Source organism: Aphelocoma coerulescens, unplaced genomic scaffold (genome assembly GCF_041296385.1).
Source record: "Aphelocoma coerulescens isolate FSJ_1873_10779 unplaced genomic scaffold, UR_Acoe_1.0 HiC_scaffold_193, whole genome shotgun sequence".
Lineage (NCBI taxonomy): Eukaryota > Metazoa > Chordata > Aves > Passeriformes > Corvidae > Aphelocoma > Aphelocoma coerulescens.
In genome coordinates, this window is record NW_027183541.1 from 51,696 (window position 1) to 78,831 (window position 27,136).

Sequence of the window (27,136 nt, forward strand, 5' to 3'; positions counted from 1 at the left end):
TTTGCAATAAGCATCTCAAAGGGCTAAGGCAAAAGGGCTGTGACACAAGATGCACAAAAGACAGAGAACACACAATAGACACGAGACGTGTACCAGGCCTGCTCTGCCCTGCGCACCTCGGCACTGTAGTCAAAAGCAAGACTTAAGCTTTCTGGGGCCTAAGGGGTCCCTTCTTGGGTATCCCCACCTCCAAATCTGACTCAAAAATATCTCCCGGTGAGTCCCAACTCAACACCCAGCTTTCACTCCCTCTGTGGGACACAGGTCTCGACTTATCGCTTGGATGTCTGGGGATGTCAATCTGCCTCGGGTGCAAAAGAAGGCCACCTCACCATGCAGGAAGCTCATGCCTTCATCGGGCTGGTTATCTCTTGGCGAACTACAATAAACAAAACGAAACAGACATCAGTGCATGAACTTAGCGGCACCTCAGCCAAAACCTGTCAATTCTGCCACTCACCATCTCCTAAAAAGGCTGGGGTCCTCGGGCTGCACACTTTGGCCAAGCTCCGAGGCCAATGCCATCGCCATTGTCACAGGGTATACTGGGGTTAAGAGGAGACAAGGTGATGCGACACTGCCGAAACTTGAGGGGGCCCTCAATCCTCCCTCCCTCCACAACTCACTGCAACTACTTGGCCGCTGCCGAAGGCTTCCCAGACGGTGCCTTCACATGGAGAAGGTAAAGGCTTCGTTGCGGAGTCCCGTAATGCTTCTGGAGGGCTCACCAGGGCAGCAAGCTGGGTCTGTCGGCCGGTCAGCGAGAGGTTTTGATGTAATACAAGCAGAACATCTAAAACACACAAATGACAATGGATGCTTAGAGCTGTACCAGAACTTGGCACCCAAGGCATAACAAGTGGTTCTTTCCACCAGTGACTTCTTACCTCATTCACTTGACCTTGACTGCTGACATCTGGCTTTACCTCCTAAGAACAAAGACAAAGAACAATGCTGTAACACAGAAACCATTTACACTCGCTCTGCAAACGCAAAAGGTGACGGACCTTAATGCAGGAACCCCCTCACCTGGTATGGGGCACTCTGCCACGGATTTAATCTGCCTGCATCTGCAAGAAAGTGATGACAAAAGTCAAAGCGCTGCATGAGAACTTCACAGCTCCAGCCATCTTGTGACAATCTAGGCATATTATCTAGAGGCAAAAATACACCCTACATTACAGATTTAAAGGCCTTGGGCCTTGTTCTATTACACCAATATGCCAGGGTATGCATCAGGGCAGAGCAGCTCCGGGCCAAACCCACTCAGGCACCCGTGACACAGGAGATGACAAACAAGGGGATGCAACGAGGAGAGAGAACTCTCAGCAGAAAGCATGACTGCAAGCACATTAAAGGGCTGAGGCAAAAGACCTGTGACAAGATGCCCAAAAGACACAGCATGCACAATAGACAAGTGACACATCATGCACTCAGGTTGCTCTGCCCTGTGCACCTCAGCATTGCGATCAAGTGTGAGACTTTTCCATTATGTGGGCTAAGGCACCCCTTCTTGGGTATCCCCATCTCCAAAGATGACTCAAAACTCCCTCCCAGAGAGCCCTGACCCAATGCCCCGCTTTCATTCCCTCCGTGGGTCGCAGCCCCTCAACTTATCTCTCAGACGTCTGGGAATGTGAATCTTCCTGGGGCGCAAAAGAAGGCCACCTCTCGCCATCCCAGAAGCTGCTGCCATTGCCAGGCTGTTGTCTCTCAGTCAGCTACAATAAAGACAACCGAACATCAGTACACGAGCTTAGTGGCACGTCAGCCAAAACGCAACAGTTCCACTACTCACCGACTCCTAAGAGGGCCCAGGTCCTCGGGCCGCACACTCTGGCCGCGCTCCGAGGCCGACGCCATCATCGCAGGGTATGCCTGTCTTGAGTGGAAATGCGGTTATGCAGCATTGCTGAAACTTGAGGGGACGCTCGCTCCTCCTCCCTCCCTGACTTGCCGCAACTCCTTGTCCGTCGCCGAAGGCTACCCGGCTGGTACCTTCACATGGAAAAGGTAAAGGCTTCGTCGCAGAGTCTCATGATACTTGCAGAGGACTCACAAGGGCGGCAAGACGGGTCCATCAGCCGGTTGGTGAGGAGTTTCAGCGTAATACAAGGGGAGCGCCTGAAACACACAAATGACAATGGATGCTTAGAGCTGTACCAGAACTTGGCACCCAAGGAATAACAAGTGGTTCTTTCCACCAGTGACTTCTTACCTCGTACACTTGACCTTGACTGCTGACATCTGGCTTTACCTCCTAAGAACAAAGACAAAGAACAATGCTGTAACACAGAAACCATTTACACTTGCTCTGCAAAGACAAACTGTGACCGACCTTAATGCAGGAACCCCCTCACCTGGTATGGGGCGCTCTGCCATGGATTTAATCCGTCTGCATCTGCAAGAAAGTGATGACAAAAGTCAAAGTGCTGCATGAGAACTTCACAACTCCAACCATCTTGTGACAATCTAGGCATATTATCTAGAGGCAAAGATACACCCTACATTACAGATTTAAAGGCCTTGGGCCTTGTTCTATTACACCTATATGCCAGAGTATGCAGCAGGGCAGAGCAGCTCCGGGCCAAACCCATGCAGGCACCCGTGACACAGGAGAAGACACAAACAAGGGGATGCAACAAGGAGAGGGAACATTCCACAGAAAGCATGACTGCAAGCACATCAAAGGGCTAAGGCAAAAGACCTGTGACACAAGATGCCCAAAAGACACGGCATGCACAATAAACAAGTGACACATCATGCACTCTGATTGCTCTGCCCTGCGCACCTCAGCATTGCGATCAAGTGTGAGACTTTTCCATTATGTGGGCTAAGGGGCCCCTTCTTGGGTATTCCCATCTCCAAAGCTGACTCAAAACTCCCTCCCAGCAACCCCCACCCGACACCCCGCTTTCATTCCCTCCATGGGTCGCAGCCCTCAACTTATCTCTCGGACATCTAGGGATGTGAATCTTCCTGGGGCGCAAAAGAAGGCCACCTCTCGCCATCCCAGAAGCTGCTGCCATTGCCAGGCTGTTGTGTCTCAGTCAGCTACAATAAAGAAAACCAAACATCGGTACACAGGCTTAGTGGCACATCAGCCAAAACGCAACAATTCCACTACTCACCGACTCCTAAGAGGGCCCGGATCCTCAGGCCACACTTCAAGGCTGGCGCCATCATCGCAGGGTATACCTGGGTTGAGTGGAGACACGGTTATGCGGCATTGCTGAAACTTGAGTGGACCTTTGCTCCTCCTCCCTCCCCGACTTGCCGCAACTCCTCGGCCGTTGCCAAAAGCTACCTGGATGGGTACCTTCACATGGAAAAGGTAAAGGCTTCGTCACAGAGTCCCATACTTGCAGAGGGCGGCAAGACGGGTCTGTCGGCCAGTCGGTGAGGGGTTCAGTGTAATACAAGAGGAGCGCCTGAAACACACAAATGTCAATGGATGCTTAGAGCTGTACCAGAACTTGGCACCCAAGGAATAACAAGTGGTTCTTTCCACCAGTGACTTCTTACCTCGTACACTTGACCTTGACTGCTGAGATCTGGCTTTACCTCCTAAGAACAAAGACAAAGAACGATGCTGTAACACAGCCACCACTTACACTTGCTCTGCAAACACAAACGGTGTCCGACCTTCCTGCGCGAACCCCCTCACCTGGTATGGGGCGCTCTGCCATGGATTTAATCCGTCTGCATCTGCAAGAAAGTGATGACAAAAGTCAAAGGGCTGCATGAGAACTTCACAGCTCCAGCCATCTTGTGTCAATCTCAGAATATCATCTAGAGGCCAAACTACACCCTACATTACAGATTTAAAGGCCTTGGGCCTTGTTTTATTACACCTATATGCCAGAGTATATGCAACAAGGCAGAGCAGCTCTGGGCCAAACCCATGCAGGCACCCGGGACACAGAAGATGACAAACAAGGGGACACAACAAGGAGGGAAAACTCTGGGCTAGATGATCACAAGGACCGAGCAAATGAGGAATGAGATGACCACGGCGAGACCGACGGTGAGCCAACAAGGCTGCAAGAACCCTGGATGAAGAGGATGATAAGAGAAGGACTTATTCCAAGAACCGCAAAGATGGATGCCCAAGAATTGGACGGGTGGAACGCTCTAGCTATCTTCACATTCTTAAAAGTCCTCATCCTCTATAATGGATCATTGCAGTGCACAGCTGACAATGCAGCTCAGAACAAGACCTGAAAAGACACCCGACTCAACGTCGCTGAAGAGAGACGTGATCCTGATGCACCTCCAAGCTCACGAGTCAAAGGATCAATGGTATCAGCACCACACTGAGGAACACCAAGAACAGAGATGCTAAGAATAATGGCCAGAGTTTGCAATAAGCATCTCAAAGGGCTAAGGCAAAAGACCTGACACACAAGATGCACAAAGGACAGAGAACGCACAATAGACAAGTGACACATACCGGGACTGCTCTGCCCTGCGCACCTCGGCACTGTGATCAAAAGCAAAACTTTTGCTTTATAGGTCCTAAGGGGTCCCTTCTTGGGTATCCCCACCTCCAAATCTGACTCAAAAATACCTCCTGGTGAGTCCCAACTCAACACCCCGCTTTCACCCCTACTGTGGGTCACAGGTCTCGACTTATCTCTTGGATGTCTGGGGATGTCAATCTGCCTCGGGTGCAAAAGAAGGCTGCATCACCATGCAGGAAGCTCGTGCCTTCACCAGGCTGGTTCTCTCTTAGTCAGCTACAATAAAGAAAACCAGACAAACATCAGTGCATGAACTTAGCGGCACCTCAGCCAAAACCTGTCAATTCTGCCACTCACTGTCTCCTAAAAAGGCTGGGATCCTCAGGCCGCACGCTTTGGCCACGCTCTGAGGCCAACACCATCATCATCGTCACAGGGTATACCTGGGTTAAGAGGAGACGAGTTGATGCGGCACTGCCAAAACTTGAGGGGGCCCTCACTCTTCCCTCCCTCCGCAACTCACTGCAACTACTCGGCCGTTGCCGAAGGCAACCTGGACGGCACGTTCAAATGGAAAAGGTAAAGGCTTTGTCGCAGAGTCCCATAATACTTTCAAAGGGCTAACGACAGCAGCGAGCCAGGTCCATCAGCCAGCTGGCAAGGAGTTTCAGCATAATACAAGGGGACTGCCTAAAGCACACAAATGACAATGGATGCTTAAAGCTTAGAGTGACAGAACTTGGCATCGAAACAGTAACAACCGGTTCAGTACACCGGTCACCACTTACCTTACTAACTTGACTTTGACTGCTGAGATCTGGCTTTACCTCCTAAGAACAAAGACAAAGAACAATGCTGTAACACAGCCACCATTTACACTTGCTCTGCAAAGACAAACAGTGACTGACCTTCCTGCAGGAACCCCCTTAACTGGTACGGGGGCCCTCAGCCACAGACTTAATCCCTCTGCATCGGAAAGAAACTGAGGACAAAATTCGAAGTGCTGCATGAGAACTTAACAGCTCCAGCCATCTGTTGTCAATCTCAGAATACCATCTTGAGGCCAAACTACACCCTACATCACAAATTTCAAGTCCACAGGCCTTGTTCTATTACACCCATACACCAGAGTATGTATCAGGGCAGAGCAGCTCTGGGCCAAACCCACTCAGGCACCCGTGACACAGGAGATGACAAACAAGGGGACACAACAAGGAGGGAAAACTCTGGGCTAGATGATCACAAGGACCAAGAGAATGAGGAATGAGACAACTTAGGTGAGACCGACAGTGAGCCGACAGGGCTCCAAGAACCCCGGCAGAAGAGGATGCTAACACAAAGGCTTTATCCAAGAACCGCAAAAATGGATGCCTGAGTTGTACGGGTGGAATCCTCTAGCTATCTTCTCATTTTCACAAGTCCTCATCCCCTTTAGTGGATTGTTGTGGTGCACAGCCGTCAATGCAGCTCAGAACAAGACCTGAAAAGACACCTGACTCAACATTGCTAAAGAGATGTGATTCTGATGCAGCTCCAAGCTCACGAGTCAAAGGATCAATGGTATCGGCACCACACTGAGGAACACCAAGAACAGAGATGCTAAGAATAATGCCCAGAGTTTGCAATAAGCATCTCAAAGGGCTAAGGCAAAAGACCTGACACACAAGATGCACAAAAGACAGAGAACGCACAATAGACACGTGACATGTACCAGGCCTGCTCTGCCCAGCACATCTCAGCTCTCAAAAGCAAAACTTTTGCTTTATAGGTCCTAAGGGGCCCCTTCTTGGGTATCCCCACCTCCAAATCTGACTCAAAAATACCTCCTGGTGAGTCCCAACTCAACAACCTGATGTCACCCCCTCTGTGAGTCACAAGCCTCGACTTATCTCTCAGACGCCTGGGGATGTGAATCTGCCTTGGGCGCAAAAGAAGGCCGCCTTGCCATCCAGGAAGCTCCTGCCGTCACTGGGCTGTTCTCTCTCAGTCAGCTACAAAAAAAAAACCAAACCCAACATCAGTACATTAGCTTAGTGGCACCTCAGCCAAAACCCGACAATTCTGCTACTCACCGTCTCCTAATAGGGCCAGGGTCCTTGGGCCACACGCTTTGGCCATGGTCCAAGGCTGACACTGGCATTGCAGGGTTTACCTGGATTAGGAGGAGACAAGGTGATATGGCATTGCTGAGACTCAAGCAGACCCTCGTTCCTCCTCCCTCCCCAACATGCTGCAGCTCCCCAGCCATTGCTAAAGGCTGCTCAGAAAGACCCTTCAAATGGAAAAGGTGAAGGCTTGGTCAAAGAGTCCCATAATACTTTCAGAGGGCTCACAAGGGTGGCGAGCCGGGTCTGCCAGTCATGGAGGTTCAGAGAACACAAGCAGACCACCTTAAACACACAAATGACAATGGATGCTTGGAGCTGTACCAGAACTTGACACTCAAGGAATAACAACTTTTTCTTTCCACCAGTCACCGCTTACCTCGCTCACTTTACCTTGACTGCTGCTACCCAGCTTTACCTCCTAAAAATAAAGACAAAGAACAATGCTGGAACATTGCCACCATTTACACTTGCCCTGCAAACACAAACAGTGACTCACCTTCTTGCGGGAATCCCCTTCAACCGGTGGGGGACGCTCTGCCACAGATTTAACCCGTCTGCATCTGAAAAAGTGATGACAAAAGTTAAAGTGCTGCATGAGAACTTCGCACCTCCAGCCATCCTGTGTCAATCTAGGAATAACATCTAGAGGCCAAACTACACCCTACATCACAAATCTCAAGTCCCAGGGCCCTGTCCTATTACAACTATATGCCAGACTGTGCAGCCGGGCAGAGCAGCTCCAGACCAAACCCATGCAGGCACCTGTGACACAGCAGATCACAAACGAGGTGAAGGGATGAGGAGAGAAAACTCTCAGTGAGAAGAATGACTGCAAGCACATTGAAGAACTAAGACAGAAGACATGAGATGCCCAAAAGAGACAGGGCGCACAATAGACAAGTGACATGACATGCACTGGGTCTGCTCTGCCTGGCGCACCTCAACCTTGTGATCAAAAGTGAGACTTTCCTTTCATGGGGCCTAAGGGGCCCCTTCTTAGACATCCCCATCTCTGAAGCAGACTCAATATTCCCTCCCAGTGAGCCCCAACCCGACACTCCGCTTTCATCCCCTCGACTTATCTCTCAGATGTGCAGGGATGCAAATCCTCCTCGGGCACACAAAAAGGCCACCTCGCCATCCAGGAAGCTCCTGCCATCGCCAGGCTGTTCTCTCAGTCAGCTACAATAAAGAAAACCAAACCAAACATCAGTGCACGAACTTAGTGACACCTCGGCCAGAACCCAACAATTCCGCCGCTCACCATCCCCTAAGAAGGCCAGGGTTCTCAGGCCGCACGCTTTGGCCATGCTCCAAGGCCGACGCCATCGTCGCCACATATTCCTGGGTTAAGAGGAGACAAGGTGATGCAGCATTGCTGAAATTTGAGCAGACCCTCACTCTTCCTCCCTCCCTGACTCACCACAACTACCCAGCCATTGCTAAAGGGTGCCCGGACAGCAGCTTTGAATGGAAAAGGTAAAGGCTCCGTCGCAGAGTCCCGTAACACTTCTGGAGGGCTCACAAGGGTGGCAGACCGGGTCTGTTGGCCAGTCATGGAGGTGCTTCAGCATAATACAAGTGGACCCCCTAAAACACAGAAATGATTGCGGATGCTTAGAGGTGTACCAGAACTTGGCACCCAAGGAATAACAACTTTTTCTTTCCACCGGTCACTGCTTACCTCGCTCACTTCACTTTGACTGCTGCTATCTGGCTTTGCCTCCTAAAAACAAAGAACAATGCTGGAACATTGCCACCATTTACACTTGCCCTGCAAACACAAACAGTGACTGACCTTCCTGTGGGAACCCCCTCAACCGGTATGCGGCGCTCTGCCATGGATTTAACCCATCTGCATCTGAAAGAAAGAGATGACAAAAGTCAAAGGGCTGCACGATAACTTAACAGCTCCAGCCATCCTGTGTCAATCTAGGAATAACATCTTGAGGTCAAACTACACCCTACATAACAAATCTCAAGTCCCAGGGCCTTGTCCTATTACACCTATAGGCCAGGCTATGCAGCAGGGCACAGCAGTTCTGGGCCAAACCCATGCAGGCACCCGTGACACAGGAGATGACAAACAAGGGGACACAACAAGGAGAGAAAACTCTCGGCAAGAAGAATGACTGCAAACACATTGAAGGGCTAAGACTAAATACATGAGACACAAGATGCCCAAACGAGACAGAACGCACAACAGACGAGTGACATGACATGCACCAGGACTGCTCTGCACACATAAGTGTTTTAATCAAAAGTGAGACTTTCCCTTTATGGGGCCTAAGGGGCCCCTTCTTAGACATCCCCATCTCTGAAGCTGGCTCAATGTTCCCTCCCGGCAAGCCCTGACCTGACACTCTGCTTTCACCCCCTCAACTTATCTCTTGGACATCCAGGGATGCAAATCTACCTCAGGCATAAAAGAAGGCGGCCTCACCGTCCAGGAAGCTCCTGCCATCACCGGGCTGTTCTCTCAGTCAGCTACAATAAACAAAACCAAACCAAACAACAGTGCACAAAGTTAGTGGCACCTCGGCCAGAACCCAACAATTCTGCCACTCACGATCTCCTACGTAGGCCGGGGTTCTCGGGCCGCACACTTCAGCCACACTCCGAGGCTGACGCCATCGTTGCGGGGTATACTGGGGTTAAGAGGAGACAAGGTAATGTGGCATGGCTGAAACTTCAGCGGACCCTCAATCCTCCTCCCTCCATCCCCAACTTGCTGCAACTCCTCTGCCGTTGCCAAAGGCAACAGGATGGTAGCTTCGAATGGAAAATGTAAAGACTTCATTGCAGAGTCCTGTAATGCTTCCGGAGGATTCACGAGGGCAGCAAACTGGGTCTGTCGGCCGGTTGGCGAGGAGGTTGAGCATAATACAAGTAGACCCCCTAAAGCACACAAATAACAATGGATGCACCAGAAATTGATATCCAAGCAATAACAAGTCATTCTGTCTACCAGTCACTGCTTACCTCGCCCACTTGATCTTGACTGCTGAGATCTAGCTTTCCCTCCTAAAAATAAAGACAAAGAACAATGCTGGAACACAGTCACCATTCACACTTGCCTTGCAAACACAAATGGTGACTGACCTTCCTGCGGGAACCCCCTCACCCGGTGTGGGGCACTCTGCCCCAGATTTAACCCAACTGCATCTGAAAGAAAGTGATGAAAAAAGTCAAAGTGCTGCGTGAGAACTTAACAGCTCCAGGCATCCTGTGTCAATCTAGGAATATCATCTAGAGGCCAAACTACACCCTACGAAACAAATTCCAAGTCTCCAAGCCTTGCCCTATTACACCGATAGGCCAGACTGTGCAGTAGGGCAGAGCAGCTCCGGGCCAAATCCCATGCAGGATTTGCATGCAGCAGGTGACAAAGGAGGGGACACAACGAGAAGAGAAAACTCTCAGCAAGAATGACCGCAAGCACATCAAAGAGCTAAAGCAAAAGACATGAAACACAAGATGCCCAAAAGACACAGAACACACAATAGAGAAGTGACACAACATGCACTGGGACTGCTCTGCCCTACACACCTCGGCACTGTGATCAAAAGTGAGACTTTCCCTTTATGTGGCCTAAGGGGCCCCTTTGTGGGTAGCCCCGTCTCCAAAGCTGACTTAAAAATCGCTCCCAGCAACCCCCTACCCAACACCCCGCTTTCATCCCATTGACTTATCTCTCAGACATCCAGGGATGTGAATCCTCTTTGGGTGCAAAAGAGGGCCGCCTTGCCATCCAGGAAGCTCCTACCATTGCCAGCCTGTTGTCTCTTAGTCAGCTACAATAAAGAAAACCAAATATCAAGGCTTCAACTTAGTGGCATGTTAGCCAAAACCCAGCAATTCCACTACTCACCATCTCCTAAGAAGCTCGGGGTCCTGGGGCCACACACTTTGGCCGCGCTCCAAGGATGGCACCGTCATCGTAGGGTATACCTGGGTTAAGAGGAGACAAGGTGATGCAGCATTGCTGAGACTTGAGCAGACCCTTGCTCCTCCCCCCTCCCTCCCCAACTCGCCCCAACTTCTCGGCCGTTGCCAAAGTCTGCCCGGACGGTATCTTTGAATGGAAAAGGTAAAGGCTTCATTGCAGAGTCCCATAATGCTTTGGGAGGGCTCATGAAGGCAGCAAGCCGGGTACATCAGCCAGTCCGTGAGGGATTCAGCATAATACAAGTGGACCCCCTAAAACACACAAATGACAGTGGATGCTTAGAGCTGTACCAGAACTTGCCACCCAAGGAATAACAACTTTTTCTTTCCACCGGTCACTGCTTACCTTGCTCACTTAACCTTGACTGCTGAGATCTAGCTTTCCCTCCTAAAAATAAAGACAAAGAACAATGCTGGAACACAGTCACCATTTACACTTGCCCTGCAAAGACAAATGGCGACTGACCTTCCTGTGCAAGCCCTCTCACCCGGTATGGGGCACTCTGCCACCGATTTAACGCATCTGCATCTGAAAGGAAGTGATGACAAAAGTTAAAGGGCTGCATGATAACTTGGGACTAGAAAACTGCAAGATGCCACCATACCACTCCCGCCGAACCCCGCACCGACCGGCCGTGGTTGCTCCGTCTGAGGTGTGGCTCAGGTGGTTATGCAAAGGTAAAGGTTACCCGTAAAGCCTTCTTTCTATTCCACCTACCCCCCAGTCTATTCCACAGGGCAGAGCAGTTCCAGGCTAAACACAAACTCAAACAACACATTATGCTACAAACAGTGGGACGCAAGGATGATAAAAAAAGCTCTCTGAGAGAAGAATGACGGTGAGGACCGAGATGACGCCAAAAGAGATGACCGATGGCATAGCGACAGTAGCAGAAGCGGCTCTAAGGAGCGGAAGAAAAGACTGTAATAGAGTGACCTATTATAAGAACTGTCAGTCACGATGATCAAGACAGCTGCAAAACAATGCTATGTTCAGAATGCTCCCTGTATCCTTACAATGTTATAAGCCCCAGGACATTACAACTCACGGCTGGAAAGGATGTATGGCAATACAGCCAGGAATGAGGCCTCAAAAGACATCTGACTCAACACTTCTGAGATGCGATTCCGAGACATGGCTGAGCCGGTAAGAGAACAAATGATATCGGTGACATGCCGAGAAGTACAAATGTTTGAGAACCTAGAGATGATGGCTGACACTTGCCATAAGGTCCTCAAGGATAAAAGGCAGACATATCTGATCCAAGGGATCCTGAAGACATGCTAGACAACACAACACACCAGACAACACAACACAGACTGGAACTGCTCTGCACTGCATACCCTACAGTTGCAATCAAACGTGGAGCCTCTCCCTTTAGCTGTCCTAAGAGGCCCCTTAGAGAGCATCCCTTACCCCTACACTAATTATTAAGTTTTTCCCAGGAATTTCCAACTCACTACCCTGCTGCCATCCCATCTCCAGGTCATAGCCCCTGACTTATCTTTCGGATGACCGGCAATATGAATCCACATTGGATGTGAAATGAGTCCTCCTCAGTTGTCTCGGAAGGCCCCATAATAGCCAGGTTAGCCTCAAAGTCACCTACAATAAAAAAAAAAAAACACAACATCAATGCACAAATCTAGTGGCATATAGGCCAAATGCCCACAATTTGGCTACTCACCACCTCCTAAGCACATCCAGGTCCTCGGGTCTCTGGCTTCACCCAGAATCAAAAGCTGTGGCCATTATTTCAATAGACACGTAAGACAGCGAGGGGCAAAGTTATATGGTATTTCTGCGAGTACGGTGGATGCATTTGTGTGCTTTAAGATGTATAAATGCATCTGCTGTGCTTGGGAAAAAGCCTTAGGTAGCCCTAAATAGATACCTTTTCCCACCCTATGGCCTTCAAAACCCCTTCTGGCACTTCCTAAACCAGCTACCCTGCTCACACTCTCCCAGCTGCAATCCATAACTTACCTATTGGAAGCCACAATTTTGGGTATCATCTTTGATATGAGCAAGGTCCCTTTTATGATGCAATGAATGCACTAAAAAAATTTGAAGCTTCATACTCAATACAACCTGGAAGTTACAATGCTCCTAAAGAAAAAAAAAAAAAAAACAAGAAAAAACCCTGAAATTAGAAAAGCACCTTACCACCCCTGAACACTCAGGCCAAAATTACAAGCCTAAATACTCCCTGTGTTCAACACCATCTTCTTCCCAATGTCTTCAAAACCTCTGTTACTTTAGAGGCCAAAAGCATCTACTGAGGGGAAAAAAAACTGATATAAGCTGAAAGGCCCCCTTCATTGAAATGAGAAGACACCTCCCATCCCAGTCAATCCCAGGGAGGAAATGAAGCCCTTTGGCAAAGGCTGGGGTTAATATACCCCTGGCTGGGTCCGCCTCTCATTCCCATCATGCCCCAGAAAAGGGAGGAGGTAATTACTACAATGTATAAAAGCTGTCAAAGGAGCTATAGCTGCTTGGCTCCTCTGATTTAAATTCAAAGTGAGTAAAGGGCTGGAGAGAGAAAAAAAGCTCTTCAGGGAATTGATGATACCGTCTTTTTTACTACAGCTACATCAAGTAAAAGGGCAGAGACCAGGTAAGAAATAAGACTTTGTATTTTGGCAGTGTAGATAGCTAAGTGGGATAACTAGCTGTTAATTTGCACAGCTGTTCCTTAGTGATTAGTAAGTAGTACTTCACATGTGACTAAGTAGGGTGGAAAAGAGTAGTAATTATATGAATGGTGAAGCTCTCATTGGGACCTCTAATTAGGGCTAGATACATTATAAATAAAAATAACAAAACTAATAGACTCCTGGGTGCTGTTAGGGTTACATATGTGCTGGGCTTACTCCCATAGGAGATATTTGGTACCGGGGCATGGGTAGAAGTGCCTTGAAATGCAGATTTAAACACTTAAAATGCTGAAAAAGGGAGCACTTCCTTTAACTGAACCCCTAAAATGAGGAGATGGGGTGTTTACTTCCACTTAAGCTAATATGATGGCAAATAAATGGCTTCTCCCCTTTAATTTAATCCCCTAAAATATTTGGAAAAGAGGGGGTTTCCTCACTTTAAATCTCGCAAATGATACAGAAAGAGTAATTTTTCCCTCAGCTCAAACCCTTAAAAAGGGGGGACAACTGGGCTTCCCCCTCCATTTACACATTTGGATGATGAAAATGCAGGAGTTACCCTTAACTCAAACCCATAAAATAGCACAGTCAAGGTTTTCCCTTTCCATTTAAACTAGAAAATAATGGGAAATGGGGATTTGCTGTCAATTGATACCCCTAACAGCATAGAAGGGGTGGGGTTTCCTTCAAATGATACTATTAAAATTGCAGGGGAATGGGATTCCCCCTCAATTTTGATAGAGACAATTATGGAAAAGGAAGTGTTTTCCCTCAATTTAAGCCCCTTTTCTCCTAATAATACCTCTCTTTTCTGGGGCCTCTGGGGAGGGACTGACAAGATAAAAGGGGAAAGTGGAAAGTTTTCCTGTGGTGCCCGGCATGCTCGGGTGCCCAGGTGCATCTGGCTGCTCCCTAGCTCCTGCTAGGATGCTCCAACTGTTGTTCCTGGAGGGACACTTGGGATACCTTCATCAGCCCCTCTGAACTAGTAGCTCCCTGTGCAGGTGTGCCCAGGCAACCCTCTGAAGGCAGCTGGTCATGCTTGGACCTGCTGTGCCTTGGAGCAGGGGGTGAGGTGGAGAAAGGTCCTGCCGGTTGTTCCCTCCCATTCATGGGCCATTGTCTGTCCCTGAAACACTGGGGTGCTGGGCTTTCCTTTCTGTGGAAAAGAACCGGCCTTCTCAGCCAGGTGCCTGTGGCCAAAATTGGGATTCTGCCTCCAAAACTCCCTATGTCCTAGCTTTGTAATTACTGAGGAAATTTCCCTCAGATCATAAGCGATTACAGGTAATTTTTCCTCTGCAATCATTACTGAATTGTGTTTCTGTGAAGTGTTTGACACATCCCTTGAGGGGACGAGGGTTTGGCCGGGTTTTTTATGGCTCATCCTGACAGGCCCCGACAGAACCCGAGCTCCCCATCGCTGGTCTACCCCGAATTTCTGTGAAATATTGATATAGTTTATAAATACTCCCTTTGCCTGCTACTCAGTCTTTCCCTGTCCATCCAGGGAGCAGATTACTCCATCCTTTGCTCCTGACCGCAGCTCTCCTGCCCAAATGCCGTTCTCACAGACAAGAACTAAGCAGAAAACTGCTACAAGTGTTGGCTTTTAAAGTAAAATTCTTATTACATCTGGCTAAATGAGCAAAATAAATACAAGTATTGATGGTCATTGGGCGAAAGCTTTTCAGAACAGAAAATAACCATTTTGATAGCACAGATCCCATTTTGACAATAATGCATTCTTTGCGTTTGGGAATCCTGCCCATATAGGGCATCTGAAAATTGGTATTTTGGAATTTGATATTTTAAAATGGGGACATGTTGATATTTTGGAACTTAATATTCTGGTATTTTGAAAGGGAATTATTTTGGTATTTTGGAACTTAATATTCTGGTATTTTGAAAGGGAATTATTTTGGTATTTTGGAACTTGGTATTCTGGTATTTTGAAAGTAGGTTACTTTGCTATTCTGAAACTTGGTTTTCTGGTATTGCAGAACTGGATTACTTTGGCAATTTGGGACTTGGTATTCTACTGTTTTGGAACCGAATTACTTTGGTATTTCTGGACTTGGTATTTTGGAACTGGATAACTTTGGTATTTCAAAACTTGGTTTTCTGGGATTTTGAAACCTAGTTTTCTGATATTTTTTACCTTGGTTTTCTATTATTTTGGAACTAGGTTATTCTGGTATTTCGGAATCTGATTTTTTTTTTTTTTTTTTTTTTTTGTAGGCTGGTTTTTTGGTATTTTTGTGGGCTGGTTATTTTTGTATTTTGTAACATGGGCTTTTAGTTTAGTATTTTTGTAACCTGGGCGGTTGCTATTTTGTAACCTGTGCTTGGCAGGGGCCTGTGGCATCCTAGTCCAGGATCTTGGCTTCATTTGCCTTCTTTGACAGTGATTATCCTCTCATGGGAACTGTTACATCACAGACTGTACAATGAGACAGACTTCCCAAAACAGAAATAAATTCCAGCTATGGAAAATCTCACTGCCGCATTTAGAAACACTTCAGCAAAGACTTTGGAAAAAGCAAAGGTGATGTATGATTACCTGGGGCCCCAGAAAACTGAGGTGAAGGTGGGGAACAAGCAGACAGCAAACAGCTTCCACTGCTTCTTGCTCCAGACACTACTGCAAGTGCAGCTTCCCTGGAATTTCATGTCCAGTGTGTCTCTTCCAAGCTCAGCAGGCGAACGAACAGGTACTCCAGGATTTACTTCGTTTGTACTTCAGGCAGCACAGACCCTCCACGAGGAACTGGAATCCAAGGGTAGATCTAAAAATGGTCCTTCCTCCCACTTACCGCTCCACACTTTCTCCTTCCGCAGGTAGGATGCAGGTGCCTCGCAGAGGCAAGAACACTGCCTTTCAATTCAGTACAAAATCTGCCAGAAAAAAACAGGACACCAGGACCGAGAGCCAGCAGCAATTCCTTAGTGTTTCTGTTCACAGCTGTTCTCCTGCTGCTTTTCTTGACAGGGGCTTTTCTTTCAAGGTCATTCCTGTATGGTTTTATCTTGCCAAATGTTTTAGAAAGTTGAGTTTCTTGAGAACTGTTTCATCCTGACATTTTCAGTGCTGCGCTTGCCACGATCCTTTGGATGCCCTAACTGCGCATCCAATTCAGGGAACACCAGTTTAGCCCTGGGCTGGGAAACAAAAGACAACAAACATTTAAAAATCGTCCCTGCCTTGAGGGTGTTCGGGCCCAGGAGAAAGCCCTTCCCACCACCCTCTTGGCCTCTTCCCAGTCTGAGTAACTGGAAATGTGCATCCAAACCCGAGTTAGACAGATTGGGGTGTGTTTCGCACACCAAAGACCACAGTCCCAAGCACTGGGAGCCTAAAGATGCTCTGGATTACAATTCACAGCCTCAGTGAACCCTGCAGAGTAAAGCCAAGTGGTTTCTCTTTTACTGAGTGAGGAAAATGTATGACAGCAAGGGCTGTCACAGCTGACCCAGCCCTCGTGGGGTCAGCTGAACAGGATAACCCATTGAGTCTTGCTCTGCTGTTGAAAAACACTACAAACCCTGTGGCTCAAGGGTTCAAAATCTACTTTTTAGGTCAGCCAAAAGGCCTCTGGCTGAGACAATTCACTGAATTCACTGGCAGATCCCAAGATCTGTTTCCAAGTGCATAAAAACCTACACCTACAAAAAGGTCCCAAGCACAGTGGAGTTAAAGGTGCTCTGAGCACGGGTTCCTTGAACTTCAGGGAAATGATCCCGAGTCTGGCTTTGGGATGCTCCCACCTGCACCTTGTGTTCTCCACACCAGCCATCCTGCCTGGGAAGGCCAGGGGTTTTGGACGCCCTCTGGGAACCCCCAGGCCCCCTGCCAGTGAGCAATGGCGCTGTCTGTGCCTGCAGCCCTCACCCCAATTTTTGTCAGTGGGTGGTTCTTGATGTGGCAGTTGGGGACAGGGGTAAGGAGTGGCCCTGGCAGTGCTGGGGCAGCAGTTGGACCTGATGGTCTCAATGGGTTTTCCAGCCTCAGGGATTCTATGGGACAGCCTGTGACTGACCCAGCTGCACAGACAGGCACAGGAAGCTGTTATATTGCCATGAGCCAGAGCACTTTAGGGCATCCTTGAGAGTTGCAGAGAGCAGGAAAAAAAAATACACAGTTACGGCACTGATCGTGCTCTGTGGTTTGCAAGTGGGGCATGATCACCATTTTGTTTTTGTCTTGATAGCTCCAAAGAAAATAACTGTTGACCTGGCAGCAAAGATGCCACCTTCCTGATACTCCTGGCCCAGAACCATGGCCCAGCAGGCAGCTGTGGCAATCCGAATTATTTGTGCAGTTCAGAAGCTGCACATCCCTAGACCAATCCCTTGGGAGCATGAACCTTCCCACAGGCATTTTGTACTTCAGTGTGTACTTTCAGCACACTGGGACCATTCAAATCAGAATGAGGTCACTTGCTGACAGCACAGCATTAGATCAGAGATATTGAGAGACTCACCAGACAACATTCACTATGGACTCTCTGTGGATGCTAAAAGGCAGGAGCAGAGAAATGTTTCAGCTCTGTAGTTTGTGAAGTTTTTCCTTTCTCATCCTTTAGCAGAGAAACAGAGAAATCCAGCTTCTCACAGCTTCTCTGTGAGAGCTTTCGTTCTCATGAGAACTGGATGGGTGGTAACAGTTTGTAAGAATGTAAACTATTTCTACACCTGCTATTGTTGTCAGAACACTAGAATTGTTTTCAGTCTTGTGAGAATAATATTTGGAAATGGGTCTCTTACTGCTCGGCCTATCACCTTGAGAGGTGGTGAGTGAATAAGCCAATCATGTAATTTCTTAATTGTGAACTACACTATAAAAGAGGAGAAAGTCATTAAATGAGGTCTTAACTCTGCTTTGGACATATCTTTTAACCTGGACCTATGTCGTGATTCGCTGTTCTCTGGGGATAACAGCGACAGACTCGCCATTCCCATTGTTCTGGCTGCAGCATCCTCATTTCTCACAGGTCTGTTTCAAGGACTCCCCTCAAAATATGGATTGCTGGTCCCAGTAGGGAATCCCCAAGGGCATTTTTACTCCCTGCAAACTGCAGCAATGACCAAGAACAGGTTCTGTCATAGGAAAAGCAGATGATTGTGATGATTACACAGCTCTCCCTGTGAGGGCTTCAGTTTCTACCTGCAATTCTTGAGCAGCTCTGCCTTGGTCCCACCCGCATGCTCCAAAATGCCTCCGTGGGGTTTAACTCCAGCTCTTTGGATCTGCCCATCCCCACAGCTCTGACAGACAGCACAGCAGGGGAACACCTGAACAGGTACAGCCAGGAGCACACCAAGGCCTTGTAGCACAGCTTCTTGTGCTTCAGGGCTTCCAGTTTTTTGGTACAGATTCACTGGAATTTAACCTCATCTAGCAAAATCATCTGGCAAGACTTAACATTAACTCAGGAATTCCAGTGCATCCCTGCACCACTGGGATTGCAACTACTGTACAAGCTGTGAGAGGCAGTGAACAAGCAGTGGATGGAAAATGATCCTCTCCTGGTCCCTGCTGGATTCCAGGAGCAGGGATCCTTTCCCTCTTTCCCCCTACCCCCTGCGGTGCCCTCCTCCCCCTCCTGCCCCACCCCGCACCCTTTCCAGGCTTTGTTCCACAGCTTTTGCCTCCGGACCTCAGATCCTTTCATTCTCCAGGAGCTCCCAGCAGCTCCACAGCCTTTCCTCTCCCATCCTAATCCTTTCTCCAGGAATAGAGCTGTGCATTTCAATTCCCTTCTCTTTTCTCCGACAATTCCCACCAACCCAGACCTAAAGCTGACACAAGGAACGCTCGGTGCCCACAAATCCAGACCTGGCCATGCCTAAACCAGCAACTCCCGGACAATTTGGGTTCATTCCAACCTAACACTGAGGACTCACCCAATCCTTCAAAATTCCCAAGAAATATCCCATTGCCTTCAGCTCCCAGGGGATTCTGCTTCGTGCTCACACGGATTTGGGACTTCCCTGAAAAACCCGTGCAGGGCACGCTGGAATCCCCGATCCCGTGAATCCGGGGAGTGTGAAAAGCTCGGTCCAGCCTGAGCCCCCAGAAATTTTTGTCAAATATCCCCCAAGTCCTCGGGACAACAGAACTCTCTGGTACTGCATTTTTGGCATTGTAAAGCCTGGAATTACTTTATTCCTAGTGCTGGGCTCTGCATACGGCCGAGAAAATCCCGGCCTCCACACAGACCCAGATTCCAAACTTTTTGATACATTTTAGCAAACCAAGAAATTCCCCTTCCCTGCTTCTTCCTAAGGGCATCCTTCTCTTCCCTTACCCGAGGTGCTCTCTCCCACTGGGGGTGGGTTTTTCCCTTCCCATGCTAATTAGTCCCTACTTCTAGGACGTTTAGGTACCTTTCTTCCCTGGGAGGGATTTCTTAACACAGCTACCGAGGCTTTGGGAGTCTTCTTTATCTTCTACTTTCTGGAAACACACCCTCTGATCCATAAATGCCACAATCCAGATGCCCAACTTCAACAAGACATCCTTTTTACCTAAAAACACTCACTCTCAACTCTTAGATCTTTTAAAGTTTTACCCCCGCAAAATTCCCCTGTTTTTCCATCGCTGAATTCCTCCATCCTGATTCCAAGAATTTCTTGAATACCACGGGGCTTTTCTCAAGATTTACCCCCACAACCTTCCCTACGTGCCCACTGCTCACCACCTCATTTTTCCCTCAATGTGTTTGTTCTCCACCCCAGAGAGTTTGTCAAGTGTTGCCTCCAAAATGTTCCCCCTCTGTCCACTACTGAGTTCCCCATTTTGCCTTCAAAATATTCATTCTGTCCCCTCCAGATTGCATCCACTTTTACCCCCAACATTTTACTTCCTCTACAATATTGATTAAACCTTTTCCACCCCAAAAATGTGCATTCCCTCCCTTAAACAGCACCTCAGCTTTTCCCTCAAAAATGCCCCAGAGAGAAACTCCGATTCAGCCCCCAAACTCCCATTTTCCTACACAAACAGTTCTTGTGGCCCCTCTCAATTCCCCCAGGCTTTCAGCTAAAGGAATAACTGGAAGCCTATTCCCTCATCTCTGCCCTCATTTTGCTTTCCTGGAAAACCTTGCGATCCCACACTTTCTCCAAGAGATCTGCTGGGAGTACTGCAAGGTCTGCTCTGTCAGAGCGCCAGGGGGGTTTACAGCACTTGTTCCTCTGCATCTTCACCCTTTCATCAGGTTTCCCCTGGAACGGTGTTGTGGGAGAAGCTTGGAATTACCAGAAATGGATCAGGTTCACATTTTTTCCTCACCAGTTTTTATCTGGTTTGAAATTCCTGGAATTACCCTCAAATGTGCCCTAGAACAGTGCTGTGAAAGGATCAATCAGAAGAACAGCCTGAAAGCAGAAAACCACCTCCAGCAGCAGCCGGAATGATCCCATTTCTGTTCTTACCTGGTCCTGCCAGAGCTCCCAACGGCCCTTCCCATTCCAAAACAACAGCTATGCAAGACATTCCTGCTGTCCGTGAGGGTGAGGTGCCAGTTCTGGATGTTCTTTGCTGTGGAATCAGACAACAAACAGAGCGTAAATGATCTTGGTGGCTCTTCCAAGCCAAACCACCCCGTGATTCCTTGCGTGGATCAGCACCTGTCCCAACTCCATTCCAGAAACCTCCTCCCACTAACCCAGAACTTTCCTTTTTCCGCTCAACATCAGGGATTTGCTGCCGAGTGCCCCGGGCAGGGGACGCCTCAGCGTTCCCTGGGACGCCTCAGCATTCCCTGGGATACCTCAGCATTCCCTGGGCTGCTGTTCCACGCCGATCCCGTGTCCAGCGCCGTTCCGGGCTGCAGTGCCGGGCTCTCCCCACAAGGCGGCAGCACCGGGAGCGAGCAGCCCCGGCCGGTCCCGCTGTCTCGGGGCAGCTGCGCCTTTAACCCGCACGGAGCCGGCGGGGCCGTGAACACAGCGGGCAAAAACCCCACCGATCCCCTTTATTTCACCCCCAGAGGCACAGGATCACAGCATTCCCTGGGCTGGAAGGGACCCGCAGGGAGCATCGAGTCCAAATCCTGGTCCTGCACCCCAAGAATCCCACCCTGTGCCTGAGAGCCTTGTCCAGACCCAAACTCTGCCCCCAGGATCCTGAAAACACAGCGAGGCTGGGAGAAGGGTAACAAGGGAGGATTTTTTACATAGTTCTCCTTGTACGATCGTTATATAGTCTTATTAGATAGTCCAGCAACCCATCCCTGGGCCGGGACCCCATCCCTGTCCCAGGACACCCATCCCTGTCCCGGGACACCCATCCCTGGGCCGGAATACCGATCCCCCGCGGCCCCCACCGTCCGCTCGGGACTGTCCTCGTTCCCCGCTCACCTCCGAGCCCGGAGCACCCGCCCCGGTGCCCCCGGCCCGGCCGCGCTGCTCCCCGGGCTCCCCGCCATTTTCGCTGCTGGCGAAGAAGGGCGGAAATTACCGGTACCGCACCAATGTGGCGATGCGACCTTCTCAAGATGGCGGCGGTGGAGGACCCCGCTCCGTCTATTCAGCTGCCTGAATGCTCCCGCCTACCCCAGGCGCCGCTGACCCCGCAGTCGGTGTCCGCATAGCGGGAAACGCCTCAGAAAATTGCGTGCAAGCGCTGGGCTGGCGTCGGTGTCGGCGTCGCGTTCAGGCAGCCGAATAGACGCAGCTAGAGGGGGCCTTCCCTGCCACCATCTTGAGAAGGTCAGAAAACAGCGTAAACGGCCGCCATCTTTAGTGTGGCGATGATCTATTTTCCGGTTTTGGCCGCCATCTTGGCTGCTGGCAGAAGCCACTTCCGGTCGAGCTGCCATCTTTAGTGTGGTACGCACAAGGCCCCCGCCCCTCACAAGGGCTTCTGTCTATTCAGCTGCCTGAATCCGGCCCGGACTCCGACGGCGGCCCCGCGCTCTCCGCGCGACTTTCCGCGGTGGTCCCCGGTGCGAGGACACGGGTGGTGGGGTCAGCGGCGCCGGAGGCGGGCGACGGCCCCGCGACCGGCGGCAGGCATCGGTGGGGACACCTCTCCCAGGGGGCCTATTGCGTCCGCCATCTTGAGTGTGGCGGAAGTGTCATCCACCCTCTGCAAGGTCCTGGCAGGTTCGAATAAAAACGCCACTTACGCCGCCCCGAAAGCGCCGAACTGCGCCTTCCTTTCCGAGCCGCCCCCTTGAGAACGGCACGCGGGCGGCTCTATTCCGACCGTGCTCGCCCGGTGGTCCCCGCCCCGGGTCGCGCTGCGACCGCGCCTCTGCTGCCCGGCAAAACCGGCCCCGCCGGGCCGCCACCAGCGCTGTCATTCGTCGCGGTCACCGCCCCGCACGGCGCCCACGCCTTTTCACTCTGGCCCCGCTCATGCACGGCCGTGTCCCTTGGCGCTCCGAACCGTCCTTCGCCCCTCCCCTCCGCTGACAGACGCGGCCCCGCTCGCTCCTTGCCCTTGCCACGCTCGGCAGCCACCGAGGCCGCCGCCCTCTCGGCTCCCCCGGCCCCGGGCGGCAGCAGCGCCGGGGCGCCGTGCCGGGGCCGGCAGTGCCGCGCTCTCGCCACCAGGCGGCAGCAGCGCCGCCCAGCTCAGCCCGGGGCCGGGCCGCGCTGCGGGGCACGGACAGAGCAGAGGCAAAAGCCGGCTCAGGGCGCTCTGCAGCTCCTGCGGGGCACGGACAGAGCAGAGGCAAAAGCCGGCTCAGGGCGCTCTGCAGCTCCTGCAGCCCGAGCCTCTCGGCTCCTGGCGCCAGGCACTCGCTTCTTTCCTTCCTACAGAAAAACGCGGGCTCCTTATTCTCAAAACTTGCTCATCTCTATTCCCAGCTTCTTATACTCCTATATGCTACAGAGTAGAGAGAGAGGGCTGGCTTATTTCAAAATGAATTTACATCTAAATTAGTAGCATTTGCCTATAGATGTAAAAATGAAGACCTTAACAGGTTTTGGTATTCTGCACACATCCCTCCCTGGGAGGAATGGTAAAAAGTTAAAAACAAATGAAATTTAAAAAGTAGAAAGTTAGAAACAAAGTTACAATGCCAGAAATTTATAAACAAACAAAGAGGTAAAATACAAGAAACGAACAAATTTCTAAAGGTAGAAAGTTAAAACCAAACAAAGATAGAAACAAAAAAAATTAGAAACAAACAAAATTAGAAAGGTAGAAATTTAGAAACAAAGTCAGAAAGGCAAGTGTTGAGCCTTTGACAGGGTACCCTTCCTTCTCGGACCAGGGTGAAAGAGCAGAGGAGGCTGCTGTTCTGCTAAGTTCTTGATTTCACAGTCTCACAGCTTTCTTGAAGGCAGAGTTTGAATGGGGTTACATGGGGTTACAAGCAGCAGCAACAGGCAAATCTGCTTCTTCTATATGCTCCATACACTATATTTTTTCTTACAGAAGCGTGGATTATATTTGTTAATTGACCAGTAAGATTAACACACGATTCTAATTTTCTTTTTCTTAACCCATCCTGGTCTAATTCCAACAGTCGTAAGCCTCACACAAGTGTTACATCTGTGTTACACAGATTTGCATCTACAGTTTCTATCAGCTCTTAGTGTTTATGTGAACACTCCATCTAAAAAATGTCAACAGTGTCATTTGATCTAGATTTTGTCTAAAGTAAAGAATTCTGTGAAAAGGTAACACTGCTGCAGCAAGAGCTGTGTTGAAGATCTCTGCTACAGCTTTTTCATTATTAAGGCACTTAGCAACTATTTCTACTAAAAGTTAAAAATCTGTATTTCTATTTCATTTTGGTGTGGCTTCGTGGATGTCAGCTTGTCCAAAGGTTTCAATTCAAACCTAAGGCTTTGGCTTCCCTCTGGGCCTGAGGCCAGAGGAGCCTCCACTCTAACAAGAAGGTTAGAAACAAAGTTAGAAAGGTAAAAGTTAGAAAGTAAAAAACAAATTTAGAAAGGCACAAAGTTAGAAATGCAGAGTGTTAGAAACAAACAAAGTTAGAAAGGTAAAAATGGGGAGAAAAACAAAGGTAGAAAGTTTCAAAGTTACAAACAAACAAAGGCAGAAAGGGACAAATCTAGGAAGTTAGAAACAAACAAAGGTAGAAAGTCAAAAAGGTAGAAATGAACAAAGGTAGAAAGTTGGAGAGGCAGAAAGTGCAGAGGCTGGCAGCAGCCATTCCAGCCTTAACGAGAGCCCTGTGGAGAAGAGCAACTTGTTCCATTGATCTTCACTTTGAGAAGGGCCTTCTGCTCTCTTGGGAAAGATGCAGACCAGGCCATGACTCCAGGTAGAAGCAGCAGGTGGGAATGCTTTTCCTTCACCTCCCAGAAAGCTGGGAGCTTTCATGTTTGAGTCAGTGGCCTAGAAGGGGCAGAATGTCTGCCCTGACAAGTGTGTGGGCATGGATCTGTTTTGTCTTTCCCTGTGCCCATTCCCAAAACTCTCTTAAAACTCCCAAAACAGAAACACAGAAATACTGGGGCTTGTGTAATAAGGAGAGATCCTGCCTGAAGAAACAGTGGTCTCTGTTTGGTTTTTTCCAAGCTGCTACAGAAACAAACAAAGGTAGAAAGGTAAAAATGAACAAAGGAAGGAAGGTGGAAAAGGGAGTTCAAAATCTGTTTATGGCCCCATGAAAAAGAAAGTTGCTTTGAGCTGAAAACCTAAGGAGACTTTAGGCCCCTCCCTGCAGGCACAAATTCCCTCTCTGTGCTTCTTCTTTTTCTGGGGCTGCATTTTGGAGCAGCCCAAGCTCAGGGATCCGTCAGGGAATCAAGAGGATTTTTTCTCTTCACCTGTGCTTCCCCAGTCTCCTGTGGCCAGGGACATTTGACAGCCCCAATTTAAAGAGTTCTGACCTGCAGACAGCAGGAAAAAGCTGCTTTTTCCTCTGCTGATGCTCAGATGTGTTTTTTCCTGGCGCATCACCGCTGATCCCTCTGTTCTGAACGGGATTGTGGTGTTGGCTTTTCGCGTGTTCCACCATTGTTATGGATGGATTGTGATGTTGGTTTTTTCATGTTCCTTAATGGGAGAGAAGCTTTGCCTGGGTTCTATAATGGAATGCTGTAGAATGTCTGTAGTTGGGGGGTCAGTTTGGGAAGGATGGGGGAGTCTTCACATTCCTGGAAAATTTTATCAGAAGTAAAGAACCCGAAACCAGACGGAATGGAGCCAAGGAAAAAGATAAGACTGATAAGATGATATTCAGCAACTCCAAAGAATTAATGAATGATGCATGATGGTGATGAATAAAAATAACTGATGTACTTTTAAAGACGATCTTTTGGCTGCAAAGGTGTGCCTTTGGCTTCCTGCCAGAGTAGTGAGGGCACTGGGGCCTTACTGGGAGCTCTGGGAGGACACTGGGGCCATACTGGGAGCAATGGGGCCATACTGGGAGCACTGGGGCCATACTGAAAGCACTGGGAGGGCACTGGGGCCATACTGGGAGCACTGGGGGAGCACTGAGGCCATACTGGGAGCACTGAGGCCATACTGGGAGCACTGGGGCCATACTGGGAGCACTGGGAGAGCACTGGGGCCATACTGGGAGCACTGGGACCATACTGGGAGCATACTGGGAGGCCACTGAGGCCATACTGGGAGCACTGGGAGGGCACTGGGGCCATACTGGGAGCACTGGGGGAGCACTGGGGCCATACTGGGAGCACTGGGGCCTTACTGGGAGGGCACTGGGGCCATACTGGGAGCACTGGGGCCATACTGGGAGCACTGGGAGAGCATTGGGACCATACTGGGAGCACTGGGGCTATACTGGGAGCACTGGGGGAGCACTGAGGCCATACTGGGAGCACTGAGGCCATACTGGGAGCACTGGGGCCATACTGGGAGCACTGGGAGAGCACTGGGACCATACTGGGAGCACTGGGGCTATACTGGGAGCACTGGGAGGGCACTGGGGCCATACTGGGAGCACTGGGGCCATACTGGGAGCACTGGGAGAGCACTGGGGCCATACTGGGAGCACTGGGGCCTTACTGGGAGTGCTGACAGGGCACTGGGGCCTTACTGGGAGTGCTGACAGGGCACTGGGGCCATACTGGGAGCACTGGGGGAGCACTGGGCCCATTGTGGGAGCACTGGGAGGGCACTGGGGGATTTTTCTCTCCATTTCGACCCTTAAGAAGGAGGGACAACAGGGCTTTCCCCTTAATTTAAACCCTAATATGATAAACACGGAGGGCTTACCCTCAATCTCAACCCAAAAAATGGCATGGTGAATGTTTTTCCCTTCGTTTATTTTTAGCAAAAACAAATGGAAAATGGGATTCTCTGCCAACTGATATCCCTAACGTCCTGGAAAAGGCAGGTTTTCCTTCAATTGATACCCTTAAAATTGCAAGTGAAGGGAGATCCTCCCCAGTTTAAATGCGGACAACAACAGAAAAAGGATTTTTTCCATTTATTTAAACCCCTTTTCTCGTCGTAACGGCCGTTTTATTCTGGAGGGACTGAGAGCACTTCAGAGGGACTGGGGGCACTGCGCAGAGACTGACAAGATGAAATCTGAGGGGTAAAGGAGAAAGATTCCCCCTGTGACCCCACGCGCTGCTCCGCCTGCTCAGGTGCTGCCCCTTGGCATCTTCTTTGTCCCTCGGCATTTTTTTTGAGCTACGTTCCATGACCAGGCGCATCCAGGTGCTCCCCCAGCCCCTGCGAGATGTTCCAACCATCCTTCCCTGAGAGACCTCCCGGGAATCCTCCATCAGGCCCTGCCCACCAGCAGCTCCCTGCTCCCGTCTGCCCAGATACGCCTCCCCGCAATCAAGCCTCAGCAACATCATCCTCGCCGGCCAGACCGGGGGCCACCGTGGGCGTGGGAATTCCAGGTCGGGGGAGAAACTCGGGGGATTTTTTCCGAGGAAAAGCACGATCACCGCTGCGGGCGCCACGCTGCCGTAAAGCACGGCTGCCGCCCCGCCGCTCCTGCCGCGCTGACGTAAAGCATCGAGCCAGCCGCGCCG

The 27,136-nt window shown here is 49.8% G+C and overlaps 2 long non-coding RNA genes across 2 annotated transcripts; both read right to left on the minus strand.

Moving 5' to 3' along the window:
• Positions 1 to 219: 219 nt before the first annotated feature.
• LOC138101099 (uncharacterized) lies at positions 220 to 738 on the minus strand. Its single transcript, XR_011147010.1, has 3 exons — positions 627 to 738; positions 461 to 545; positions 220 to 379 (listed from the first exon to the last, which is right to left on the minus strand). It is a non-coding gene; the product is annotated as an uncharacterized lncRNA (long non-coding RNA).
• Positions 739 to 8,254: 7,516 nt separating this feature from the next.
• On the minus strand, positions 8,255 to 9,417 carry LOC138101132 (uncharacterized). The gene is made up of 3 exons (XR_011147018.1): positions 8,988 to 9,417; positions 8,370 to 8,432; positions 8,255 to 8,297 (listed from the first exon to the last, which is right to left on the minus strand). It is a non-coding gene; the product is annotated as an uncharacterized lncRNA (long non-coding RNA).
• Between the last annotated feature and the right edge of the window lie 17,719 nt (positions 9,418 to 27,136).